Genomic DNA, 16,068 nt, shown 5'->3' on the forward strand with positions numbered 1-16,068 from the left:
GTGTGCTAACCGTGTGTGCTAACCGCTAAACATTGAGGATAATTGCATGCCAATTAAAGACCTCTGAACAGGTCCTGCATTATTATTATATAACTTTTTCTGTGGGATTTCTGTTTCTCGATTGAGTGAACTTCCCCTTTATGCACACTACACATTCTTTGTCAGGTCTACGCTTTTCACCTTCAATGTGCATGCCTTCTGTCACTGCTTGCAGTTTCAGTAAATCCTCGTAATTACAATGACCCATAATCTCATGCCATGTCTGAATATCGTGACTGACAGTCACATTACACATATCATTGTTATTACACTTGCTCTGGTCGCGTTTCTTTCTGCACACTTTGTCTGTGTGCCCCGTGGATTTGCAAAAGCTACACCAAACAGTCTTTGTGCAGTTATCTTTCCGATGGCCTTTTTCTCCGCATCGCCAACACGCCAGCTCCGTCGTGGGCCTGGTCCTCTCTCTCTCTCGCTTCTCCAAGGCGGCCCACTTCATTCCCCTCCCCAAACTTCCCTCGGCTCGAGAGACGGCTGACCTGGTGGTGCAGCACGTCTTTCGGGTCCACGGGCTTCCAGTGGATATTGTGTCCGACCGGGGTCCTCAGTTTGCCTCCAGGTTCTGGAAGGCGTTTGCCTCCGGCCTCGGTGCCTCCGTCAGTCAGCCTGTCGTCTGGGTTCCATCCGCAGTCGAACGGGCAGACGGAGCGCGTCAACCAGGATCTGGAGGGTGTCCTGAGGTGTTATGTTGCCGGTTGTCCGGCGACCTGGAGTAGGAGGTTGGCCTGGGCAGAGTATGCGCATAATACCCTCCTCTCCTCCTCTACTGGTATGTCTCCCTTTCAGTGTCAATATGGTTTTCAACCTCCTCTTTTCCCCGAACAGGAGCAGGAGGCTGAGGTGCCATCGGCCCAGGCACATGTGGCTCGCTGTCGCAGCGCGTGGAACCGAGTTCGAACGGCGCTGCAGAAGGCCTCTGTTAAGGCTCAGCGGCAGGCTAACTGCAAGTGCCGTCCGGCTCCGGTTTTCCATCCTGGGCAGCGGGTTTGGCTTTCCACCCGTGATCTCCCTCTCCGGGTGGAATCCAGAAAGCTGGCTCCTCGCTTCATAGGCCCCTTTAAAGTGGTTCGTCGGGTGAACCCTGTGGCTTACAGGCTGCTGCTTCCGGCCTCTATGAGGGTTCATCCGACGTTTCATGTGTCCCTGTTGAAGCCATTCCTCTCATCGCCCTTGTCCCTGCCCCTTCCTGCGGTTCCTCCGCCTCGCATCCTTGATGGTCAGACTGTCTACACGGTGCGGAGGATCCTGGGTTGTAGGCGGAGGGGTAGGGGGTTTCAGTTCTTGGTGGATTGGGAGGGGTACGGGGTAGAAGAGCATTCCTGGGTGCCTCAAAGGGATATCTTAGATTCCAGCCTGATCGACGATTTCCGGCAGCGGCATCCCGAGGCCCCTAGGTGAACGTCGGGTGCCGTTCGTCGGGGGGAGGTACTGTAATGTTCTGGGTTCTCTGGCCTGTTGGCCTGAGAATCCTGCCACCATTCTGACGTCTGTCACTTGCTCTCTGTAATTGCCACTGATTGTCTGTGTCCTTGATTTGATGTCACACTGTGGTGCGTGTGGAATGTCTGGAATGCGGACTTAAATAACCCCTGTTTCCTTCTGTTCCCTGTCGGATCTTCACTATTCCCAGAACCAGTATGCGGCAGTACCGAGGACAAGTACGGACAATATCTTGCATCCTGTTCGCCTGTTTCCTATTATTTAGTTTTCTTGTTTTGCAATTCCTCAGTTGACGCCCAGCGTCTTATCTGGGTTCCTCTCTATGCTCAAGTGCTTTCCTATAATAAAAAGGATACACTATTGTGAAGAGCAACTACTCTCTGTCTCATCATTGCCACCACCACTGGTACTCCAAGCACTTACCTTCACCGCCGTAACACATCTACTGAAAATGACTTGAACTTGCATAGAAAACCAGATTCTAATGCATAACTGTGTCCAGCTTTCTACTGTTAGCTCACAAAGGACTACTATAGAACCATATTGGCCTTACCAACAGTAAGGAGGCCACTACATACATGTGGCCATTTTCAAAGCTCTGTAAAATATACAAATCGCATTCATGCCATTAAAACCTACAGTAGTACATATCTTCACTTTTTAGATCAACATTTTACATCTATTATTGTACATTTTACTGTATATTACTGTTGTAAATTCCCCATTATTTGTATGCTATTTGTTATGCTGTGTATTATTATTTCCAAGGCACTTCTTTGGACAGCCCAGGGGTATTACTATTTCTAGTCGGGCATCTCTCTGGACAGCCCAAGGGTCCTTAGTCTGGTAATTAAATGCAGCGGCCATCTTGCCGCCCATGTGTTTCCGCGTGATTACACAAACAAGCCGCATTTCTCGGAGACGCTCTGATTGGCACTGACTGGCGCTCTCTGATTGGCCACTGACTCGTTCGTGTTATGGTTTGTAACCGACCCCAATCGCACAACACAAGACAGGTATGAGAGTAAGCCAAAACAGGGCATTTATTCAATACAAACAAAAAGCGGCACTGTCTCTTTAAGGGAGAACACAAAAATACTGGAAACAAAGAAATAGGGAAAAATGTGGCACTGTGCCTTTAAGAGGCGAGCAGGCTAAGGGGCTAAGGCTAAAGGACATGGCCAGGGCAAAAAGGTCAGGGCAGGAACAGGGGCACTGGAGAGGGGGAAACAGGGACAGAGGCCCGGGGAGGCGCGCTGGAGACAGGGACAGAGAAACAGGGTTAAGGCCTTGGACAGGGCGAGGGCCATAGCTGCTTACAGGGATGGCAGGGTTCAGACGGCGGAGGCCTGGCAAGGAGATCCTCCTCGGAAGTGAAGAGACGCATCCTCCCGTGGGATAGGAAGCGATGCGCGCCGGCTTGAGCATCTGGAGTAGGAGCGCGCCGGCTTGAAGAGACGCATCCTCCCGTGGGATAGGAAGCGATGCGCGCCGGCTTGAGCGTCTGGAGTAGGAGCGTGCCGGCTTGAAGAGACGCATCCTCCCGTGGGATAGGAAGCGATGCGCGCCGGCTTGAGCGTCTGGAGTTGGAGCGCGCCGGCTTGAAGAGACGCATCCTCCCGTGGGATAGGAAGCGATGCGCGCCGGCTTGAGCGTCTGGAGTTGGAGCGCGCCGGCTTGAAGAGACGCATCCTCCCGTGGGATAGGAAGCGATGCGCGCCGGCTTGAGGTCTGGAATGGGACACTGGAAAACCTCCCGTAGAGGATTAGAGAGCGTATACGGTGTCCCACTCCAGGCAAACGGCGACAGGTGGTGATGGCTGGCACCTCGTCTCACGCCGGAGACGCGGCAGGTGATGGTAACGTCCAGGACTCCATGAACACTGAACACAGAAAAGGATAAAGAGTCCAGAACAAAGAACCAGCATACAGAACGACCCGACGAGGACTGGAGGGGAGGTCCAGGTATTTAAAGCCCTCTGGGGCGCTAATCATAACTTATCACAGCTGTGAAAGGTAGTCCAAGGGTGGGGGCTGGTGAGGTGAGGAGACAGGGAATTAAAGGTCCAGGGAACAGGCGAACCTCACAGCCCAATCCATGACGAGCTGTGTCTTTGTCCATTTCCACGCCAAACAGTCTGCAAACTACCTGGCGTTCTATCGCCATGCTCTAAGACAAACTCTAACCTTAACCAACTTCGAAAGAGTGCCTAAGCTTAACCGTCGAAAGAACTTGCCGTCACGCTATAAGACAAACTCTAACCTTAACCAAGTTCGAAGAGTGCCTAAGCCTAACCAGTGTAGAAACAGGAGTCGGCCAATCAGAGAGCGTCTCCGAGAAATGCGGCTTGTTTGTGTAATCACGCTGTGTTTCCACTGCTGTCTGCTGTCACATGAGTGTGTTCGTGAAGGAAATACCACTCGCTCACTCACTCAATATCTCACTACTTCATCCAGCCTTACAACCTGGATGGAAATCACTCACTCAATTCCTCACTGTTCATCCAGCCTTACAAACTGGATGAAAACCACTCACTCAATAATTGGCTAGATTCACCCAATACCATCCTCATCCTGGATGCTCATTGTTTCATTCAGCCTTATGAACTGGATGGAAATCACCTGTACTGAAGAAACCCTATCATCCTTTGATCCTTTGATACCAACATTAAACTACAAAGGACTGTTCTTTGGTGTCTGTGTCCGCTCTCTGACCGCCGGGGTGTGCTGTTGTGGATGAAGTGGCTCCAGCAAACAACATTACAACACGTTATATCTTCAATAATTACTGTATATTTAGATTTTTATTCTTATTTGTGATTTTTGACTACCTAAATGTTTATTGTGAGCGATCTGTAGTGCTGAATTTCCCTCTGGATCAATAAAGTTCTGTTCTATTCTATTCTATCTATTCTATTCTATTCTATATCCAGTGATGCAGTGGTGGTACCACTCGGTACCACGCCGTCCTAGCAGTTCGCTGACCAGAAGTGTGCGCACGGATGTGCACGCGCGCGCACACAAAAATGCGTTCACAACTTTCACTCTACTGTCGCGCCGTGCGCCAAGTACCCGGCACTTATCACCAGTGATGCCACTAACGCGTTACTAAGTAACGCGTTACTGTAATCTGATTACTTTTTCCCGAAAATAGTAATCTAACGCGTTAATCTTTACAAGCCAGTAATCTGATTGCAGTTACTTGTCCAAGTGGCTGTGCGTTACTATTTCGTTACTATCTCATAATGCAGGCAGAATGCAGTATTTTCTTTCGTTTTCGACAGTCAAAAATACATTTTGAGCTGTTTTTCTTGTATTGGGAGTGACGTCACATGTCACGTTTTCAAAGCATGTCTGAGAACGCAACCTCACGTGTTGTACCATGCTGGTGGGCGCGGCTGTTATTGTTATTATCAGGCTGACCAAAACATAGCGAGCTAGCAGGGAGACGTTCACGCTGGTAACGCTTGCACTGGAAGTTCAGTCACTAGTCTACTTAACGTTTGTGTCAGCTAAGCCGGGTGAAAAAAACATTCACTATGCAGAGGAAACAAAATACTGTCTACCGCATCTGGAATATACAGCACAGCACGACCAAACGGATAGAAAAAAACCAAGCCGAAGCATCGACTTCTACAGGACTCGGAGGTGCACCAGCCAAACAGCAAAAGCTGGATTTCTTTACTGGATTTAAACTTTACTACCCACACTTGAAGTGCTGATGCACTCTGAAGGACACCCTGCAGGACACGACTGCAGGCCTTCCCCCGTTCCCCGTACCTGGATAACTGAGTTAGCCGGATAACTTTCGGTTAAGTCTGACTTAAGCCGGACTTTCCGGTTCCCCGTACCTGGATTGTCCAAATCACCATGACAACAGATCCAAAAGTTTGAGCCTGGTCGAAAGCAGAGTTTAAGTTCAAGTTAGCCGGATGAAGCACAGCCACGCCCCCGCAAAGAAAGTGACAGCTCGTTTCCTGAAATTATTCCCACAGTCTACGATCTGCATTATACCATTCTGAATTACGTTTTTGTGCTCCATTCTTCCAGAGGGGGCTTTTGAAATGTAAAATAGACCCAAAATGCTGATACTAAATTCACTTTGTCCTAAATAATGCACGTTATATATACCGTGGCGCTCGCTCGGTGCGATGTACACATTATGTGGTTATTTTAATTGTAACTGGGATTAAGATGTCTGATGAGATGCGCTGTTTGACGGATTTGAGAAATTGAATGAGCCGTTGACGTCACATTAATGAATGAGGATAAAGAGAGAAAACTTCATTCAAAATAAAGAATATTCTAAACACGGGTCTCTCGTTCATTAATGTATAAACAATGAATTTATCCCATCTGGCACAGTGGCGCAGCGGTAGTGCTCAATCCTGGCAACCCAGCGACCGGTGTTCGAATCCCTGTGTTTCCAATATAATTTTTTGGAATATAATATTAATGATTATACGCCAAAGTAGCCTAGTTGTAAGTTAAAATATTATAAATCTACATGCATTGAGGATGTCATTCTTTATATAGCTCTCAACGTGCACCAAATTGAATTATTCCTACATCGCAAAAAGAAGGAAAAGACTGGGTTTCGAACCCCGGTCGTCTGCGTTAAAGTCAAAAGAAGAACCCGTTAGACCACAGTGGAGATAAGTAAAAGATCGACCATACATCAATCAATGGGAAGAGAGCCGTATCGTTATTCTGTATAACAGTTCAACTAATTATTTTCGCTAGCAAGATCTCATTTGATTATTCAATCCAGCAGGCAAGTTTAAAGAAATATAATCTGATTGATTGAGGTAATGAGGGACTTAAAATTAGCCTATAGATAACGCATTTAACTTGTCGGCGAGGCGATTGAGCCGTACTGCAATATGTTAATAAAGTTCTAAATCAATTAATCAATCAATGCCACTAGAGAATCAGGATCTCTGCCATCGATACGTGCTGGCTTTTCAACTGGAGCGGCCGCGCGCACTTATCCTGGGTCTCAAGTCTGGCTTGAGTTAACGAGACTGAATCCACCTTCGAGGAACAGGAAAATCCCGGCTTCAAACATCGGGTTAACTGAATCTGGATAATGACATCTTGATCGACTTAGTTGAACCAGGTACGGGATGCCATAGTGCAGGTATGTTCCACCTTTGAGTTAAACATCTTTGCATTGCACTATTCATGAACATGGAACACCATACTGCAGTATGTAGGTTGTCAGTAGCACACAATAATAAATAATAATAATAATAATAATAATAATAATAATAATAATAATAATAATAATAATAATAATAATAATAATAATAATAATAATAATAATAATAATAATAATAATAATAATAATAATAATAATAATAATAATAATAATAATAATAATAATAATAATAATAATAATAATAATAATAATAATAATAATAATATTATAATAATAATAATAATAATAATAATAATAATAATAATAATAATAATAATAATAATAATAATAATAATAATAATAATAGCATAGGAGGAGCAGTACCGTTTAATAGACTGTTTTTTAAGAGCATGAGCTTCAGATACTGGATAGACCTTCAAACATAAAGAACATTTTCTTGAAGTATAACACTCCAACCCATCAAGTGCTCCTGTGGAACGGCTTTTTAGTCTGGGAGGGTTGGTGCTCACGCCTAGAAGGAACAGACTTTCTGACAGGAGGTTTGAGAAGATTCTGTTACTGAGATATAATCACTGGTTTACTCACCCCTCTCCCCTGTTTCACTAGGAACACTAGAACCATATCTGAATAGGGCAGGCCTCAAAGGTAGGCTACATATCAGCCTACATGTGGTGTTATTGACCATTTATCTTTTGTGAAATCTATAGATCTATAGATAGGCCTACCTGCCCTATTAGTACATTTTACTCAAACTGAGTACATTTTACAAATTTTTTTTTGTCATTCTTATGTTGTGGCAGCAGCAGGGACGACGACTTCGTAACCTAGTTACTTTCAAAGTAACTAAGTTACTCTGATAATCAAGTAATCAGTAAAGTAACTAAGATTACTTTTTAAAGGAGTAATCAGTAATCAGATTACTTTTACAAGTAATCTGTGGCATCACTGCTTATCACCTAGTCTTTGCATAGCATAACAAAGCAAGAGAAGTGCAAGACCAAAATACAAGCCCTGTGGGGGGTTTGCTTGAGCTGGTCTGTGCACACGCGAGGGGACATGTATGCGCGGGAGCGCGCGTGCATGTGGCGTCCAGGCAGTTCTCATATTACGACTGCACCCCTGTCTATATCACTGCAAATTACTTGACCTTGCATATAGAAAACCCAATCTTAATGCATAACTCCGCTTGGCCTCCTGCTCTTGACTCACAAAGGACTACTACTATGGAGCCATATTTACAGAGCCTATCAAATGGCCACATTTACTGAGTAAGGCCGGTTTGGCTCCATGGTAGTAGCTTCATGACATGAATGCAATTTGTATATTTTACAGAGCTTCTAAAATGGCCACATGTAGTGGCTTTCTTACAAGTTCAAGTTCAAGTTCTTTAATAGTTGTCATACAGAAGTACAGAATACTTTCATACAAAATGCTTCTTACTGTTACGCTCCAGAGACTGTGCTAGACAAGATAGTATCAAATAACATAATAACATAATATAGCATGAATTTAGAAGAAGAGAATGAGGTCACAGTGTTCGGTATAGACATATGTACAATGTTCTGAGTTACCATATAATATACAATACACAATACTATGCAGTGTACTAATGTACAGTACTATCTAGTGCAAAGCAGAAATGGGATGAGGTACAATTTTAGGTACAATTTACAGTAAGGTGTACGAGTTGTAGTGCAATCCTTCATCCATAAATATAACGTGTGGGGAGTGGGTGCTACAGTGTGTTTGTTTAAAGTGGGTGTGTGCTATAAAGTGTGTGGAGTGGTTGCTACAGTGTGTTTGTTTAAAGTGAGTGTGTGCGTGTGGATGTGTGTGCTATGTGCGTTTGGTGGTTGTTGTTGTGTAGTGTTCATTCATTGTTCGTTTAGCAGCCTGATGGCCTGGGGATAGAAGCTACTTCTGAGTCTTTCTGTGCTCGCCTTGAGACTCCGGTATCGCTTGCCTGACCGCAGCAGTTCAAAGAGGCAGTTGTTCGGGTGACTGGAGTCTTTAATGATTCTCTTAGCCTTGCCCTTGCAACGCTTGTAGTAAATGTTCTGGAGGGTGGGGAGCCCCCCTCCAATTGTACGTTCGGCTGCACGTGTCACTCTTTGTAGTCTGCTTCGGTCTTTTGCAGTGCTATTCCCAAACCAGGAGGTGATGTTGCCGGTCAAGATGCTCTCTATTGTACATGAGTAGAAGTTCTTAAGGATCTTCTGGCTGACTTGGAACTTCCTTAGGCGCCTGAGGAAGTAGAGGCGTTGTCGTGCCTTCTTCACCACACTGTTAATGTGTGTGGTCCATGTCAAGTCCTCGGATATGTAGGCTCCGAGGTACTTGAAGCTGTTGACTCTCTCAACCGGTGCCCCGTCGATGCTGAGGGGGCTGTAGTCCTTGACCCCCGACCTCCTGAAGTCCACAATCATCTCCTTTGTTTTGCTGACGTTCAGGGAGAGGCTGTTTTCCTGGCACCATCCCGCCAGGACCTTGACCTCTTCCAGGTAGGCCCTCTCGTCGTTGGCAGAGATCAGGCCCACCACCACTGTGTCGTCAGCAAATTTGACGATTGTATTGCTACTCCGCTGAGCCACACAGTCGTGTGTGTACAGGGAGTAGAGGAGGGGACTCAGAACACAGCCCTGGGGGGCCCCTATGTTGAGGGTGATGGATGAGGAGGTGCAGTTGCCTGCTCTCACCACCTGGGGTCTGCCAGTCAGGAAGTCCAAGACCCACTGGCAGAGGTCATAGCCCAAGCCCAGGTCCCTGAGCTTGGCTATGAGTATGGAGGGGACTATGGTATTGAATGCCGAGCTGTAGTCGATGAATAGCATTCTCACATAGTTCCCCTGCCTCTTGTCCAGGTGTGATGCTGCTGTGTGCAGCACATGGGATATGGCGTCCTCCGTGGACCTGTTGGGGCGGTATGCAAATTGCAGGGGGTCCATGTTGATGGGGAGGGAGGAGCAGATGTAGCCCTTTACTAGCTTCTCGAAGCACTTCATGGCTATGGAGGTGAGAGCTACAGGGCGGTAGTCGTTGAGGCAAGCAGGCTTGGATTTTTTGGGTACAGGGATAATAGTGGACTTCTTCAGGCAGGTGGGGATGACAGCCTGTTCTAAGGACAGGTTAAATATGTCAGTGAATACTGGGGCCAGTTGGTCGGCACAGACTTTTAGGACGCGGCCGGGGATGCCGTCTGGACCTGCTGCCTTCCTGATATTCACTTTTTTAAAGGTCCGCCTCACCTCATGCTCTGTTACCCTGAACACTGCGCCTCCATCAGCAGCCGACCCCCCCCCCCCATTGCCGAGGCTTGTGAGCTGGTGTTGTTATTACCAGCATCAAACCTCGCATAGAAGGTATTGAGGTCATTTGCTAAGGAGATGTCACTGTTCAGTTTGAGGGAGGCGCCTTTGTAGTCTGTCATCGTTTTGAGCCCCTGCCACATAGCTCTAGAGTCAGCTTGTTCAAACTGGAGTTCAATTTTATCCCTGTAGCGTCGTTTGGCCTCTGACACAGTCCTCCTTACGTTGTATCGCGCCACCTTGTGGTCATTCATGTTGCCTGCCTCTAGGCCGTCGTTGTATGCTTTGGTGCGCTCTCTCAGAGCTTCACGGACGGATTTGTCTACCCAGGGTTTTTGATTTGGGTAAACTTTCATTTTGGTAGTGGGGATTGTTTCTTTCACCCTAGTACAAACATAGTCCAGCACTGTCTCCGTGTAGGCATTAATGTTATCTGTGTCGCGGAACACATTCCAGTCTGTGTTGTGAAACACTGACCGGATCGTATCCTCTGACGTCACATCCCATTTCTGCACCTCTCGCGAGACTACGGGAGTACTTTTAATTCTCTGTCTATACTTTGGTGAAAGAAAAATTGATGCGTGATCTGACTTACCGAAGCCACTATCAGAATGAGCCTTGTAGCCACCTTTAAATTGCGTGTAACAGTGATCTAGGATGTTACCGCCTCTGGTGTTGCAAGTCACATGCTGATAGAAGTCGGGCAATACCTTTCTCAGATTGGCGCTATTGAAATCTCCCAGTACTAAAATGGCGGCGTTAACGTTAGCCACTTGTATTCTATTTACCTCGTCGTGTAGTCTGGAGAGCGCAACCTTGTTGCTGGCTTGCGGTGGAATATACACTCCGATCAGGACGATCGCCGTTAACTCCCTCGGGAGGAAGAAAGGACGACACTTGATGGTTATATATTCCAGTTCTGGGGAGCAGTGGTTGGATAATTCCTTCACGTTCGTTGGATCACTCCAATTTTTGTTAAACATGAAGGCAATACCTCCTCCACGTTGTTTACCGGACTCTGATGACCTATCTTTGCGATGGATAAAGAAGTGATCCGCTGGTTGAATCGCGTGATCTGGAACCTCCGGTGTGAGCCATGTTTCGGTGAAGCAAAGGACATTGCAGTCCCTAATGTCTCTTTGATATTGAATCCTTGCTCGGATGTCATCCAGTTTATTGTCTATTGATTGTACATTGGCTAGCAATATACTGGACAGTGGTGTGCGGTGGCGTCTGGATCTCAGCCTGTTTCGGATCCCAGCCCTCTTTCCTCGTCGTCTTTTCCTGGGCTCTGGGAACAAAGGGTCTGGTCCTAGTCTCCGGAGAATTTCTTCAGGCCATTGATGTGGTTCGGAAAGCTGATCCAGCGAGTAATCCAGTTGGTAAGTTTCCCGTAATCCAATGTCTATGAGTGACTGACGGTCATATACATTAAATGCACCAACAGTTGGTACGCACAAAACTCTAAAAACTATAAATATTAACAACAATTAACTGCTAGTAAGGCCAATAATGGCTCCATATTAGTCGTCCTTTGATGCATTCAAACGCAAATTCAAGTAATTTGCAGTAGATGTGTACTGAGTTTCAAAATGTAATTTGTATATTTTACAGAGCTTTGAAAATAAATGGGCACATAATATGTACTATGGTCAAAACGTTACTTACTCATGGAAACCTTAAATCTGTATAATGTTTTATATAAATAAGAAATAAAAAGAGAGATAATACCTCTACAATATTCTCTGTATTTATTACATTTGTATATTGTGTTGTCTGTTCATGAAAATGCATCTAATGGACTTTTACTTGTGGACTTTCGACCGGAAGTCTAAATGGTTCTGCTGCTGCTCACTTGACAACACAGGCGCTCTACGCATCCCGACGCTGAGCCGCGCAGGATGAGATGGTTCACAGCGAGGAGGAGGAGAAGGAGAAGAAAAGCGAGATTTTATTCTCTATATTAATTTTGCTCGAGGGAAGGGCACGCATCCACTTGAGAGACCAACACCAGTGATTCACCGATTCTAGCGCCGTATTTCATACAGGGGGAAGGATGTCGTGTCACTGATCCCAGTAAAGGATGGTCCAAATAATACATCTGTAAACAATCCAAGGATACAGAAAAACAATAAGTGAGGAGTGTGTGAATGTCTGGACTCCTGACACCAGGGCATCGATTGAGGTGAGAAAAAGATCTCTTCATTTAGTCTCACAGCAGACTGTCTGATAGCTATTCTGAGCGCATCCGTTTGGCTCAGTGCTGCTGGATCCAGTGGTTTTGCTCGTATTGTGTGTGGATTGCTGTCTGCTTCGTGTTGGCAATAGTCTCTCAAATGGAATGATATGCTTTTTTGGCCTATCGTTATTTTGCGCAAAGTATAGCTCAGATATTTTGGATTAATAATAGCGGGATATTTGCACCGGGAGTGAGCAGTTATACCAAGGATTTAGACTATTATTTCCAGTTCAGATCATTACTAGCGGGACCTATATCTGACACAGCCCTAATAAATAGACATGAGTAAATCCACATTTACATTTACAAGTATGGCATATTGTGTAGGAGTGCGCTAGAAGGAGGGCAAAACTGGTTTCAATTGTCTCACTTGCTCACACCCCCACACCGGGTAGCAGTTGTTACCCATGGCTCTGTTCCCATCTATTGATCTGTTGTTTTATTTGACTGGGGGGGTTATAACAACATTATAACCAGAATAAGAAATAGAATCAAGTCTTTATGAATTTTCACAAACGAAACGAGATCGGACAAGGGTTCCCATTAATAATCATCTGTCACATGGAACAGATCATCCGTTTTCACTTATGACTCCCTTGATACCGAATGTTACGCAGAGGGTTGAAATAATGTTTTCTATGATGAATCTCTTGCTTGCATTGTCTCGTCTCTCGTCTCTAGGTCGCTTCTCTCGGCTGAGTCGGTCTGTCTCCACCTCGCCTGCACCGTCGTGACGGGAGCCTGTCTGACGGGGGGAGGCCGCGAAGCTGTGATGCCACAGGGGGAGCCATGGTGACGGCATCGTCACCGGGGATCAGTCTGAGAGATACAACCTCTCCTCCTCTTCATCTTCATCATCGTCTCCACCGCACATTCTCCTCCTGACCTGGACCTGTCTGTCAGAAACCGCCGTAGGAAGGAACGTATAGCTCTGACTAAATGACGGGCAAAATGCATTATCGTTTTTTCGCTCTTTGCCAGAATGAGCTATTGCATGTTAAATCAATAAGAGCCCTTTGCTAGCGGGAGATGAGATCGTATCTCAAGGAGACAATGTGCGTTTGAATTAAGGCTAAACAAGCGAACCGAATGAATGATAAATGAGGCCGACGACCAACAGCACCACCACCATGCTCCAGCAGAACAATAACAACAACTATCCCTGCCTGGACGTCTCCGGCTCCCCCGGGGATGTGCTCCAGAAGTGCTCCAGAGGCTCCCTGCTGTTCCCCAGCCGACTGGAGCTGGGCCTGGCGGACCTGCCGCTCATCAGGGGCCTCCGCGCCTGGGCCCTCTGCTCCAAGAACCGCAAGAGGGCCGGGCTGTTAGGGGGCGGGCAGACTCCCGCGGCTCCACCTCCGGGGGGCCGCGCGGTACCGGCGCCCTGCCCCAGACCGGCGGACGTCTTCCCCCCCGCCGGGGAGTTGGGCCAGATGGGCTACGGCCTCCCTCTGGGTCTGGACGCCAGGCGGGCCGGCATAGGCGCTCTGGTGACTGTAGCCACTCTCAAAGCCTCCGAGGGGGGCGGACAGACCCAGACGCGGTGCCTCTTCCTCCGGACAGAGGGAGGGAGCTGTCTGTACTCCACCACCCAGCCGGGGGTCTGTTCCCTGGATATGGGACCGGGCGTGACACCCACCGGTCCCTCCAATCTGGTGGGAGGTTGGCTGAGAGGGAAGGTGGGGGGAGGAGGGGGCAGGGACGCCCCAGCTGGGAGGAGGGACAATGGGCCGACACCCACGGCACAGACCGGAGCAAACCGGGTTAGAGTGCGTTCGGGACGGCGGTGGAGGAAGTCCCAGAATGCAGTGGGCCAAGGGCAGGAGAGAACGGGTCCTAACAGAGAGAGGCGCATCAAGGAGCAGCGCTCTGGTGATCTCATTGTGGAGGAAGGACAGGAAGAGGGACACAAAGGGGGCTCTCCCAACAACAGCCTGAATGGTAAACACTCTCCCCGCCACCAGCAGGACAGTAGCAGCAGCAGACGGGAGGAAGGGGGCGCCGACAGGAGTCCTACACGCTCCCGCGGGGCTCAGTCCTGCTGTCCCGGGAGAGGGGAACAGGAGGGATGTGAAACACACCAAGGCCCAGGGGTCGTTCTTAACGGAGCGAGCGATGAAGTGGAGGGCATGAGACAGGAAGAGGAGGAGAGGGCCGGTCTCCCTGGGTTAAAGTCTGCCGTCTCCTCTCCGCTTATGTTGGACCCTGACCCAGAAACGAAGCGCCGTGACCCAGAATCGCACCGCGTCGTCGGTGACATTGGACGGGAGGGGGACCAGGACAACAGCGGGGCGACGTGGGAGGCGCTACAGACACAGCGCGCCCGCGGCAAGGACTTGGACGAGGAGAATGCCAACGCCCACGCGGGGGAGAGAGACGTGACCAGCGGGGTTATGAAAACACAGACGGGAGGCTGCGGTGGCGTTAGTGATCACACCGGGCAGAGGAGTGTAACCTGCTGTTGTATATCTAGACATAATGGAGATCATGACGATAAAAAAACCCATTCTGGAGCGACGGATACATCCAGCCGTGGGTCCACAGAACCTACAGAAATACCCGAAGGCACAGTGGAAGGTTCTAATGGACTTGTTGGTCAAATGGCGCCGGACAGAGAACCAGAGAGGGAATCGGAGAGATTGGCTGGTTTAGAAGAGAAGACGGAGAGAAGCGATGGATCCTCAGACGCGCACTGCCGTCGCTCCAAGGAGGGCTGCCTCTTCTCCCCCCCCTCTCTCCTGCCCGCCGCCCCTGTTCCTCACTCTTCTGCTGGAACCCCTGAGCCATCCATGCCTGTAGAGGGCAGCAGTGCCACACCAGACGGTATCACCCCTTGGGATCGGGAAGAACGGGAGAAAGACACTTCAGACGGTGAATGCAGCAGCAGCGACAACAACAACAACAACAAGGAGGACGAGGAGGAGGAGCACCTTGAGAGAGATGGACCCGCGACAGGAAACACCGGGATCGTGGATGAAGACGAATGTGATAAGAGAGTTACAATTCACCGGTCAAGCTCTGCGGTCGACGATGAGGGAGAGTCGTGTGCCAAGGGCAAGCTTTTTGAAGTAGCAGACACTGTGAGAGAGACATTAACTGAACCTGTGGTTGAGCTCGGCACCGACCCAGAAGATAGCCGGTCGACATCAGAGGAAGCCAGAGGCCCCTGCGAACAGCCCGGGGAGACCCTGTGTGAGGTCAGAGAGGAGGAGGAGGAGGAGGAGGAGGACGGACAGGTGGAGGAACAAAGTACTGCATCTCCACCCCTCGGACAGGTGGAGGGACGCGGAGAGGTGGACGCCCGTGTCCCGGAGACAGACAGAGGGATCGTCAGGACCGCTGCCGGTGAAGGAGACTTGGCGAGAGGAGAGGAGGCGGGAAACGGAGGAGCTGAGTCGAATGAAAAGAGAGAGGACGGACGGAGGGGCGAGGTGAACGAGGAGGGGAAGTTGGAGCGAGAAGGAGATAATCCTGTGGACGGAACAGCGGAAGAGAGGAATGGACCTGTGGAGATTCGGAGCGAGGACTACGGTGACTCGCTACAAGACGGCGGAATCAAAAAGGACGACGTTGAAGAGCGCAACGTAGACGAGAAGTTCCACGAGTGGACCGACGGACGCGGGGAAGAAGAATCACACAGAGGTCACGTGACGAAAGAGGACCGGAGGACACGGGAGCCGGCGGGGCGACGGAGGAGAGGAGACACGCGCCGCGTCCCCCCCTTAGCGGACCCCCTCCCGGGAGAGACGGGGGGAGAACGGGGAGAGAACTGCAGTTTCCACTCGCTGTGTCCCAGTGCTGCTGCCGCCGCCTGCACTGAACCCGCTGCCGTTCTCCCACGCGGCCCGGCTAATCCTGCCCCCCCT

This window comes from Notolepis coatsorum, assembly GCF_963971535.1.
Source record: "Notolepis coatsorum genome assembly, chromosome: 1".
NCBI classification, from domain to species: Eukaryota; Metazoa; Chordata; class Actinopteri; order Aulopiformes; family Paralepididae; genus Notolepis; species Notolepis coatsorum.